The 12,642-nt window shown below is 43.0% G+C and overlaps 1 protein-coding gene across 1 annotated transcript in view; it reads left to right on the top strand.

Annotated features, from left to right (window-relative positions):
- The window catches only part of LOC126334922 (protein odd-skipped-related 2-like), a 209,391-nt gene that overhangs the window by 111,740 nt on the left and 85,009 nt on the right, over window positions 1-12,642 (top strand). The window lies entirely within an intron of this gene.

Genomic DNA, 12,642 nt, shown 5'->3' with positions numbered 1-12,642 from the left:
TGATCACCTGTATCGATTCATGTCCACTGTGCATACCGACGAACTTGGGCAGTTTCAGCAGGACAATGAGATACCCCACACATCCGTAATTCCTACAGATTGGCTCCAGGAACACTCTTCTGAGTTTAAACAATTCCGTTGCCCACCAAACTCCCCAGTCATCAACATTATTAAGCATATCTGGCCTGCCTTGCAACGTGCTGTTCATAAGAAATCTCCAACCCGTCGTACTGTTACGGACGTATGGACAGCTCTGTAGGATTCATGGTGTCAGTTCCCTACAGCACTACTTCATACATTAGTCGAGTCCATGCGACGTCGCGTTGAGACACTTCTGCTTGCCCGAGGAGGCCCTATACGATATTAGGCACGTTTATTAGTTTCTTTGGCTCTTCAGTGTATAATACAGATAAACTGATTTAACATTGTGGTTAATTCGCGTACCTTTGATAAAAAACTATGTAACACACTTTTAACAGTTTTTATAGTACTTTCAGCAGTATTTGACACAACTTCATTTGTCTTCCCAGTCTTACACAGAAAATTTCACATAATCTGTTTCAGTAATTGGGACGGAAATGAGCTTGTACAGTTGCGGCTGCCTCACAAGAAGAACTGTTTGTACAGAAACATGTAATTTACGGAACGCTGTGTCTTATTAAAATGTAATCACAGTTAACCTTTGTGTTATTATTACTTGAGGTCCGACTTAGCAGACGAAAATTTAGCCTAGGGACAACCCTACCCGTCAGGGCTTCGGCTACCGAATGGATGACAAATTTTAATATCCAAAAAATTTGAATGAAATACTCACGAATGTAGATGGAGATAAGAGATTTGCGGAGGCGATGCGAATACCATTGGTACCTATTAATTTTATAGGTGTTCATATACTAGTGTAGCATTTCCATGTCAACATACGGCAATTAGGAGAAAGCATGGTGAAATTATCGTATATTTTCTCACGATACGGTTCTAACTGTAGGCCTGGCTCCGTCTTGCTGCGTATATGCAACGAGGAACGACCGCAGCCAAGGTCTCGCCGCAGCAGCCGAGAACCACGTTACTGTAATGAGGGTGTGTCCCGCGGTCTCCTTCTGCCGCACAAGTTCACTGTCAGCGATCAGCGCAAGGTCTGCTGCGTTGCATGCAGCGCATGCACCCATGTGTGTTGCACGGCAGCAAAATACCAGCAGCCTGGCGCTGTTCACACAGTGTACCAAAATTACTCGAGGTCGGTACAGGACCTTAAAGTCAGAGCTATGAGATTAGGGACTCACAGTCAGACATGAATATACAGCTGCTCATCGACACAAATAACAGACCCGTTATAGCAACAACTACGCGGACAGCAAATATAAAAAAAATTACGACCTCCAGGCTTAATGCAAGCTACGAGGGTAACTCTAAAAGAAATGCACACTATTTTTGTAAAATACAGTTTTCATTCTATATGTGTGAAAGTTTTACAGTGTGTAGATACATCCTTCCCGCTTGTTTTCAAACTTAGTTCAACCTGCTCCCGTGAGTGGCGCCGTCACAGCAGGTCTTCAACATAGCTGCTACACTTGACATTCGTCAGAAGCAACGTGCTGTCATAGAATTCCTGTGCTGTGAAAACGAGACAGTGGGAAACATGCACAACAGGTTGAAAAAGGTGTATGGAGATGCTGCTGTCGATCGCAGTAGTTAGCCGGTGGGCAAGCAGGTTACGTGATGAAAATGGGCACGGCAATATTGAGGATTGCCCTCGCAGCGGCAGGCCTCGTACTGCACACACTCCAGACAATGTGCAGACAGTCAACGAATTGGTGACTGCTGACAGACGCATCACAGTGAACGAATTGTCACGCTGCGTTGGGATAGGGGAAGGAAGTTTTTGCAGAATACTGAAAGTGTCGGTAAAAGCAGGTACGGCCACATGTCAGTCAAAAAACCATGGAAGCGATCACAAAACCCGGATGGACAACACTGAAACACCCGCCTTACAGTCCTGACCTGGGTACATGTGACTATCATCTCTTTGGGAAACTGAAAGAGTCTCTTCGTGGAACAAGGTTTGAAGATGATGACTCCCTTGTGCACGCTGCCAAACAATGGCTCCAACAGGTTGGTCCAGAATTTTTCCGTGCGGGTAAACAGGCGCTGGTTCCAAGACGGCGTAAGGCATTTGAGAGGGATGGAATTTATGTGGAGAAATGAAAATATTTTTAATAAAGGATGTACCTAGACACTGTAAAACTTTCAAACATGTAGAATAAAAGACGGATTAAAAAAATAGTGTGCATTTATTTTGGAGTGACCCTCGCACATTGTCGCTAAATTAACTTAGAATTGGCTACTGTGCTGGGGGGTATCAGTTCGGAAGAGTTCCGCCAGCCATTAGACGCTGGAATATCGTCAGACGTCGTGTTGAAGTTCTCCCAGCATAACGAATACTACGTATACTACAGTATCCTTTGAACACTTTCTTTTTCAAAATGACGGAAGATATATGGCATTTAGTTTTGGTAGCTGTGTTATTAAGTAACGAGCCAATGAGACAATTGATATTGCTTTTTTATTTTTTGGAGAACAATGAAGCCATTTTCATTGTTTCGTGAGAGCTACTTCCCAATCATTTTCAGAAAAGAAAGCTGACATTCCACACTGAAACAGACGCTAGTGACAAAATATGTTTTCTCTCAACCACTTCTCTCCCTAGAGACACTTGCTTCACTCACCCCTTGGACCACTATTTAAAATCAACCAAGTTATAATGTGTGCGCTGAACTTAGACCTACTGTTTGTAAATTACTTCACTGCTGGACTCATTACTTCCGATTTGGCAGAAACTGAAAGACTTCAGGCTGATAATGCTTTGTGTATGACCACTGCCACTAATAATAATGATAATGATAATAATAATAATAGTAGTAATATGAAGATGCTCCAGAAGTGTAGTAGCCAGTACATTGTTACTGTTGTGTTGTGCCGTCATTTATTTCATTAAGGAATGACAAAACGTAGTAAAGATTAAATCTCTGACATATAAACCACATATGCTTAAACATCTCATGAAAATGGCTTCTTCTACTTGGGGGTAGTTTCCGCAATAGGCTACAAATTGCTTCATTATTTACTTTGCAATAGTAACTGAAATAAATGACGGCACAACACAACAGTAACAATGTACTGTCTCATTGGCTCGTTACTTAATAACACAGCTACCAAAACTAAATGCCATATATCTTCCGTCATTTTGAAAAAGAAAGTGTTCAAAGGATACTGTAGTATACGTAGTATTCGTTATGCTGGGAGAACTTCAACACGACGTCTGACGATATTCCAGCGTCTAATGGCTGGCGGAACTCTTCCGAACTGATACCCCCCAGCACAGTAGCCAATTCTAAGTTAATTTAGCGACAATGTGCGAGGGTCACTCCAAAATAAATGCACACTATTTTTTTAATCCGTCTTTTATTCTACATGTTTGAAAGTTTTACAGTGTCTAGGTACATCCTTTATTAAAAATATTTTCATTTCTCCACATAAATTCCATCCCTCTCAAATGCCTTACGCCGTCTTGGAACCAGCGCCTGTTTACCCGCACGGAAAAATTCTGGACCAACCTGTTGGAGCCATTGTTTGGCAGCGTGCACAAGGGAGTCATCATCTTCAAACCTTGTTCCACGAAGAGACTCTTTCAGTTTCCCAAAGAGATGATAGTCACATGTACCCAGGTCAGGACTGTAAGGCGGGTGTTTCAGTGTTGTCCATCCGGGTTTTGTGATCGCTTCCATGGTTTTTTGACTGACATGTGGCCGTACCTGCTTTTACCGACACTTTCAGTATTCTGCAAAAACTTCCTTCCCCTATCCCAACGCAGCGTGACAATTCGTTCACTGTGATGCGTCTGTCAGCAGTCACCAATTCGTTGACTGTCTGCACATTGTCTGGAGTGTGTGCAGTACGAGGCCTGCCGCTGCGAGGGCAATCCTCAATATTGCCGTGCCCATTTTCATCACGTAACCTGCTTGCCCACCGGCTAACTACTGCGATCGACAGCAGCATCTCCATACACCTTTTTCAACCTGTTGTGCATGTTTCCCACTGTCTCGTTTTCACAGCACAGGAATTCTATGACAGCACGTTGCTTCTGACGAACGTCAAGTGTGGCAGCCATTTTGAAGACATGCTGTAACGGCGCCACTCACGGGAACAGGTTGAACTAAGTTTGAAAACAACTGAGAGGGATGTACCTACACACTGTAAAACCTTCACACATGCAGAATGAAAACTGTATTTTCACAAAAATAGTGTTCATTTCTTTTGGAGTGACCCTCGTACATTTAGGGAAGAACCTTGCAAGAGACTTTTAGACTTCTGCTTTGGAAAGTAAATGGGTTTTCTCTAGCTCCCCACACCAGGAATACTTCGGAAAATATGACTAAAAGTATAATTTAACTCCGTCCAAACAGGCCTCGTTAGGCCCAACGGTACCGGCCTTCCGCCGTGTCATCCTCGGCCAATAGGCGTCACTGGATGTGCATATGGGGCGTGGCATGTGGTCAGCACACCGCCCCCCCCCCCCCCCCCCCCCCCGGCAGCTGTCAGACTGAGTGCAGCCTCTTGCCTCTTGCCAACAGCACTCTTCACACCCAGATAGTCACCCATCCGATCGTTAGCCAGCCCGATGGCACTTAACTTCGGCGATCTAAGGAGAACCAGTGTTGCCACTGCGGCAAGGCCTTTGGCTGGACAAATATGATATCATCTGAATTATTGCATACTGTTTATGACTTCGTGTCTGTCCAGACATACCTTTGAGTGGTGCAAATAAATCCAGAAAGTGCCGCACTATAATTGCCATAAGGTGAAAATCTCGGACGGCGGACGTCATCTGAATTTTTAAAAAGGTGCTGAATCTAATTATAGCCATTCATTTGTTGCTTCTAAATACCGCGGAGGAAATGTAGCCGCTGAGATACTACCTAATATAACCGTCTTGTTTATTCCTCTTCTGCGGGGAGAGTTAAGGCGACACTTAGCACGCTGGGAAACTGTGGATGTGTCGCCCGCCTCTGACAACGCAGCGCTGTCAATCTTGGCTCCAGTGTCGCCTTGCCAGCTGTTAGCAAGTGCGACCTGAGGGATGGCGGACTCGCCTCCTTTTAGGCAGTCTCCGGCGCGCTCATTATAATGCAACAGCGCCCTGATTAATGCTGGCCATTAAGATATGGCGCTCTTTCCGCGGCTGTAATTACAGAAGTAATATCGCGCCGGCGTGACGCAGCGGTGTCCTCCGCCGCCGTTCATTAGCGTAAACACGCGCGGCCAGCGACTGCGTGATTTGTCTGTCCTCGCGGCTGCGGATTTTTACTCGGAGTGGCATAACTCACCGCTGCCGACGCGCCACGCGCTGTCCATGCAAAGCAGCGTCGCCCCTCCCCTCTACGTCGGCGGCCTGGGCCAGTCTTCCATTGCACAAGATCGGTTGCCTGTTGGAGTTACTCCGAGATTACGGCGAGTCTCGCATCTCCTTATGTTGCAGACACGAGCTGGGAGAAACAAGCACCTAAACCAGTGCGTCGTGGTCGCGTGCTCTTTGAGTAAACGATGAGCAGCAGCTACGGAAATCTCGCACTGTCGTCCTGGAAACAGTCCCCCTGGAAGTGTTTTCGTGTTGCGCTTTTCTGATACAACGCTGTGTAACTGACTTCAACTATCTCCACAGCTTGCGATATCACAGTTGCCTGTAACAACGCACGCTCAAGTAGGTTCACCAGACTAAATATCTGGTGGTTATAATAACAGTGTAGCTACTCGCAGAGGTCCAGTTAAGCCGTAATTATCGTATGGCTACGAAAATTGGTCAACATTCTAATGCGTTTATGTTTAACCGATTTACGCTGGAAAAATTATTACTTCCAATTTTGACCACCAGGTGCAAGTCTAGTGTTGTGAATGCAAGAAAGACGACTGGAAATGGAATCAATAATTTGTGAGTACGGGGTTAATGGACGAAGAACGTGAATATGATGTTTGGTTTGTGGGGCGGTCAACTGCGTGGTCATCAGCGCCCTTACGAAGTCCCAATTTTTACACAGTCCAATTTTTATTTACGCAATCCAATCTAGCCACTGTCACGAATGGTGATAATGATCAAATGATGAGGACAATACGAACACTCAATCTCCGGGCAGAGAAAATCCTCAACCCGGCTGGAAATCGAACCCAGACCCCGTGATATAGAAGCAGAGCTGCGGACACGAAGGACGCTGCATTGCAGCGTGCAGTATGAGGGGCGTTTGAAAAGTCCGTGATAAAAAAACTACTCACGTGTTTGAGGTAAACATTTCTTATAAACATTTCTTATTTTTTGACATAGTCTTCTTTTAGACTTATACACTTCATCGAACGCTGTTCTAATTTGTTGATTCCTTCCAAATACTAGGAATTGTTCAAATCTTCAAAATAACTATTAGTTGCGGCAATCAGCTCCTCGTTTGATTAAAATCTTTGTCCCGCCAGTCATTCCTTTAAATTGGGGAACAAATAATAGTCTGAGGGAGCCAAGTCTGGAGAATAGGGGGAATGTGAAACGAGTTGGAATCGTATTTCCATTAATTTAGCGACCACAACTACTGAGGTGTGTGCTGGTGCATTGTCGTGATGGGAAAAGGACTTTCTTGCAGTCCAATCACCAGTGTTTTTCTTGCAGTTCGGTTTTCAAACGGCCCAATAACGATGAGTAATATGAACCTGTAATAGTTTCACCCTTTTCCAGATAATCGATGAGGATTATTCAAGCGAATCTCAAAAGACAGTCTCATAACCTTTCCGGCCGAAGGAATGGCCTTCGCCTTTTTTGGTGCAGATTCTCCTTTGATAATCCACTGTTTAGATTGTTTTTTGGTCTCAGGAGTATAGTAATGTATCCATGTTTCATTCACAATGACGAAACGACGCTTAAAGTCCTGCGGATCTTCCTGAAGAGCTGCAAACCATCCTTGCAACACTTCACACGATTCCGTTTTTGGTCAAGCGTGAGCAATCACGAAGTCCATCTTGCGGATAGTTTTCTCATGTCCAGATGTTTATGCAAAATATTATGTACCCGTTCATTCGAGATGCCCTCAGCACTAGCAATCTCAAGCACCTTAACTCTTCTGCCATCCATCACCATATCATGGATTTTATCAATGATTTCTGGAGTCGTAACCTCCACAGGGCGTCCAGAACGTTCAGCATTACTTGTGCCCATATGGCCACTCCGAAAATTTTGAAACCACTTATGAGCTGTTCTAATCGAAGGTGCAGAGTCACCGTAATGTTTATCAAGCTCCTCTTTTGTCTACTGACGCGTTTTGCCTTTCATAAAGTAATGTTGAATCACCACATGAAATTCGTTTTCGTCCATTTTTTGACAATCACTCGACTTCATTGATTCACACGAAAGACAAATTCAAAGAAATAGACCAATATGCCTGAAACTTGGTGTGCGTTCTGTCCAGAGATGCTACTAACTAAACATGACGTCGATATGCGCCGGTGGTGTCATCTCTCGGACTTTGCACAGACTTTTCAAACGCCCCTCGTTAGTTGGGAATTTTGGTCAGTCAGGGACCGTGTGCAGATGGTCGAAGCGGTTCGAGTCACTGTCCGACACAAATTTTCAAGTTTCGCCATTGCATTTCCACAATGTCCCGTGTAACTAGAAGTCACTAGTTTCACTCCCACACTTTCGCTTTCCCTTCACAATTTCTTAAATATGAGCACTCGAGACGTCGACGTGACGCGCCACAGCGCCAGACTTGCACCTGGTGGCAAAAATGGGAATTAATTTTTTCCGGCCGAAATCGTTTCCACATTAACGCAGTAGCACACGTACCAAGTTTCTCTACCATACGAGAATTACAGCCCGCACTGGACCTCCGCGAGTAACTGCACTTCAGTTACAACCACTGGGTATTAGGCACCCCCATTAAAAGCAAGACACTGGTCGGTTGCAGCGCTGCAGATGATTTAGAGCTGGTACGAGGAGCTCATGTGACTCACCTGCTCTGTCTTAAATCGTGTGTAAGTGCCAGTTGCTTCTATGGAATTAAAGCAGTAGGATGCGTTGATGTGCGGAAGTGACACCATGGTAAAAAAGAGTTACTTTATTTTGAAAATATCTGTGACCTCACCATGAATAAAGTTGCCCGATTTGCCGGTGCAGTAAGACGTGGTGTCCAACGTGTCCATAAGTAACGGTGTACCACTAGCAGCAGGGTAACACTGCTTAAGAACAGTGGCTGTAAAAAGATTTCTACCAATAGACGCGCGAAGCTCGTGTAACGCCTTGTCAACGACAACCCGTTTCATACCCGACATGAACTGCTGTTCTCAGCGAATGCGGACCCATCTTAACCAGTTTCCGAGCGAATATTGGGAAGGGAACTGCATGAAACGGCCATTTTGAGTTGAGTACCATGCTTGCAGCGGAACATAGAGCTCTGCATCCCTTCAGTGGACAAACAACACAGAAACTGGCCAGTAGCTGGCCGGACACGTGTAGTACGGCACGATGAGTCGCCATTTTGCCTCTTTAAAACAAAAGTTGTTAATTATTGATTTTCAGGCTTTTACTTTTATTAATATCAATCCTATAATCTTTTTCAAGACATTATCCGTTTCATTCCATTGTTTCTCCAAGTCTTTTTTCCGTCCTCGAAAGAATTAGAACGTCATCGACAAACCTCAAAGGTTTTATGTCTTCTCCCTGAATTTTAATTCCTTTGCAAGTTTCTCCTTGGTTTCCTTCATTGCTTACTCGATGTACAGACTGAATAACATAGACGATAGGCAACAATATTGTCTCAGTCCCTTCTCAACTACTGCATCCCTTCGAGTCTTATAACTGCAGTCTGGTTTCTTCACAGGTTGCAAATTACAGTATGAATGAATAAACACGCGATACTGGTGTAATATTCTACCCGTAAAATATTTATTATTTTCAAACCCGTTTCCGGCTATTCAGTCGTCGTCAGGTCGCAAATAAACTTTCTCTCCCTGTATTTTATACCCGATACCTTCAGAATTTCAAAGAGTATATAGTCCAGGCAATACTGTCAAAAGATTTCTCTAAACATACAAATCCTATAAATTTGGGTTTGACTTTCTTCAACCTGTCTTCCGAAATAATTCGTGGCGTCAAATAGCCTTGAGTGTTCCTACAAACCTTCGCAGCCAGAAATGAACATCTCCGAGTTCGAAATCTACTAGTTTTCCAGTCTTCTGTAATAACTCATGTCAGTATTTTGCAAACCATGATTTATTAAACTTACGGTTCGGTAGAATTCACACTTTTCATCACCTACCTTCTTTGGAACTGGAATCATTATATTCTGCATGAAGTCTGAGGATATTTCGCCTGTCTCATATATCTTGTACATCAGGTGGAATTATTTTATCATTGATCTCAGTAATTCTGAGAGGGAATGATGTCTATTCCAGGGACCTTGTTTTGGCTTAGTTATTTCAGTGCTCATTCAAATTATTCTCATAGAATGACATCTACCATCTCATTTTCGCCTACTCCCTGTACTTTTTCAATAGCATTGTATACTTCTTTCACTCTTTCAGCATTTCCTTCTTTGTTTAGTAATGGTTTGCCATCTGCGCTTTTTATATTCGTTCAGCGGCCTCTGTTTTTTCCATAGGTATCTCTAATTTTCCTATAGGCAGTATCTATCTCTCCTCGATTCATGCAGCCTCTAGCCATTTCTGCTTATTAGTTTTACACTTTCTGTCCTCGTTTTTGTTCCTCCTCATCTGCTTCATTCGCTGTGTTCGCATATTTCTCCTTTCGTTATTTAAAGGTTTCTACTAGACCTTTCTTTTTTATCTATTTGATCGTCTGCTGCCTTCACTATTTCTTCTCTCAGAGTTATGCATTTGTTTTCATTGTAGCCATTTCCTCTGTTTTAGTTAAACGCTGCCTAAAGCTGCTTGTAAAACTCTCAGCAACCTTTGGTTCCAAGAATTTAACCAGGTCCCATCCATGTCCTTAATTAATTTCCTTTCACAATTTTTTATGAACACCACAAATTCGCATTAATTACGTCTCAGGTTCACCTTTTCGAAACGGATTTCACTGATACCATTTCATGTCATTGCACATCGTTGGTTTGTTTCGCCCTAATTCCTTTCATTTCATTGAAATTAATTCAGACACCATGTCTGATCTCTGCCGCAAGACAAGCCACTGACCACAAATCTATTGCTCTAGTGGTGCACATACACTCCGCAGATGGGCCCCAGAATGTATTGCTCGAAAGTAATGACAGGCAGACAAAAGACATCAAAATTTTGAATAGAGACTGAAAGTGTGCTCAGACAGCGTAAAGGTTTAGATGTCTGGTCGCTAAAAGCTGGCTTCCTACATTCCAACTCCAGTCTGCACCAACCTCCAAGAATCAAAACATAATTACAAGGAAATAACATTATGTGACTATATACAATCAGTCGTATAAAACAAGATTGGGGTTAAACGGCACTTATTTTTTCTTATGACGTACCAGCACGTTTGAAGAATGCATTTGACGCACAAAACTGGACTTCAGCCCATGATCCTCCATTTGGCATCTGTCTCCCGCATGCAACACAGTTGCGCATGTAAACTGCGAAAAATATTTGATGGTTCATTTACTGGAATTTTTTGCAATGCGTCTTTAAGACATCTACAGTTGGCAGGAGCCAAATTGAAAAGGTGGCATGAAGTACAATACTGCTCACTTACGACGTAATGGAACACAGCAAAAGTGCGCACCGGAAGGGACTGTGCATTGTCTTTGAATCTGTAACTACGCACTGTGCACACTACAGATCAGTTGATGGTCACATACATGAATGTTCCCCAGATCAGCAGATGAGACGAAACAGGGTCACCAAATCACTGAAATATTAATAATTGTATCTTCTAACTCATACAGACTACATAAACTAATCACCGAACTTTGAGAGAGGGAAAATAATCTGTTTGTGATGAACATTCTATTAACGGGACAAAAAAAAAAAAAATAATGAAGCAGCGCCGATTTATCCCGAAAAAAAACCTCTTACTAGTGTTAAACATTAAAGCATACACTTTTTTACCACCAGAAAGGAATAAACGCAAAAAGAAATTTGGCTCACTACAGTTGGAGCATATGAACAGAGTAGGTCATAATTCGGTGTGCTCGGCTATCTTTGTGTGGAATGTGGCGATCGCCTGGCCCTAGGGGTGGCGGTTACTGCTGAAACATTTGGTTTTCGGTTATATCGGTTTTTCTCAACGCCACTTTAACCGGACTGTTAAAACAGCTCAGAATAACCTGTTTCTTATAGAACCGATTTTCAGTTTTTTTATTTCTATTGTTTCATGTAATAAACTAGGAATCGAACAAAGATTGAAAAATTTCGACATCCTCAGTTTCAGGATACATAGAACCAAAATATTAAATTGCATAGGCAAATAAATGACTCATTCCGTCCACCTTTCGCAGCTTTTCTCGAAAAGTGCTAAGTGGCTGACTACCACAAAAAATCATCAGTATACTGCTATTGATTCTAATTTTTGGAAACTGTGCTGAAAAACCATGTTGTAATCTGGAATCATACCACTATTTATGCGAAAGGGTGACAAACTGAGGTTGAAGAACTCTATTTTTGTGTTAATTTGTCCGTTGTGTGGACATTGGCAGCATTTTTCTGTTTTTATTCTAACTAGGAAAAGACTGCTAAGTTTGGAGTTTTCTCCTTATATTACGTCACGAGTTCTTTGTGGCTGTTCCTGTTTTAAATCTCTTAATCCAAATGGAGCATCGCACTTCACTCATACAACATGTCGTAAGATACTTCCAGACTAGAGATGCAGCCGCTCTGTAATACAAGCGATGTCCGACGGCGATTGTGTGAAACTACCACATAGACCAAATGGGCGAGTCTTGCGCATTGAATGTACGCACGGACCATCTAATAGACGATGCCATATGGTAACAGGTACATTATTGTCTCAGCAATGTTGCACCATTTGTTACGCCATGTGTTTGTTGCTTGCTTTTCTCGGCATTGTTATCAGTATAGCACTGATCGTTTCTTCCATTTTCTACAATAACGCAATATTTCAAAAATTCGAATTTTATGAATGCCAGTAATTCGCTTTTTAATGGTTTGTTTAGAAAAATTAACACTGCTGCTATGGCTAATTGATCTTTCGGTTTTATAAACGGTTATTAATAAAAATAAATAAATACCCCTGTTATAACCGGGACCAAACGAATACCGAAAAAGATCGGTTGTTCAGAACTAAAATACCGGTATCGGTTTTAACCGGTCTGTTTTTCCCTCCCAGACTTGGTCCTCTTTCGTGCAGACTTGCAGCCCCAGACTCGTGTGTGGACCATGGATTTCTCAGGCGCAGAAATCGATGCTACGCGACGTAATGCGCTTGAAGCGTGGAGCGAAGCGTGAAGGCGAGAGTTTCATTTACACACCATGTCTGATACCTGCTCAGGGTTCACGGCTTCGCAGCCAAACGCGATTAACACGAAACCTCCTCACGTGTAAACTCGACTTTCGCGAGCCTGATCCGTGCGGTATGCCTGTTTAGAATGCAACGAAGCATTTCGGAAATTT

Source organism: Schistocerca gregaria, chromosome 2 (assembly GCF_023897955.1).
Source record: "Schistocerca gregaria isolate iqSchGreg1 chromosome 2, iqSchGreg1.2, whole genome shotgun sequence".
Lineage (NCBI taxonomy): Eukaryota > Metazoa > Arthropoda > Insecta > Orthoptera > Acrididae > Schistocerca > Schistocerca gregaria.
The sequence above is the reverse complement of the archived record's forward strand: the minus strand, read 5'-3'. Positions and strand labels throughout refer to the sequence as shown.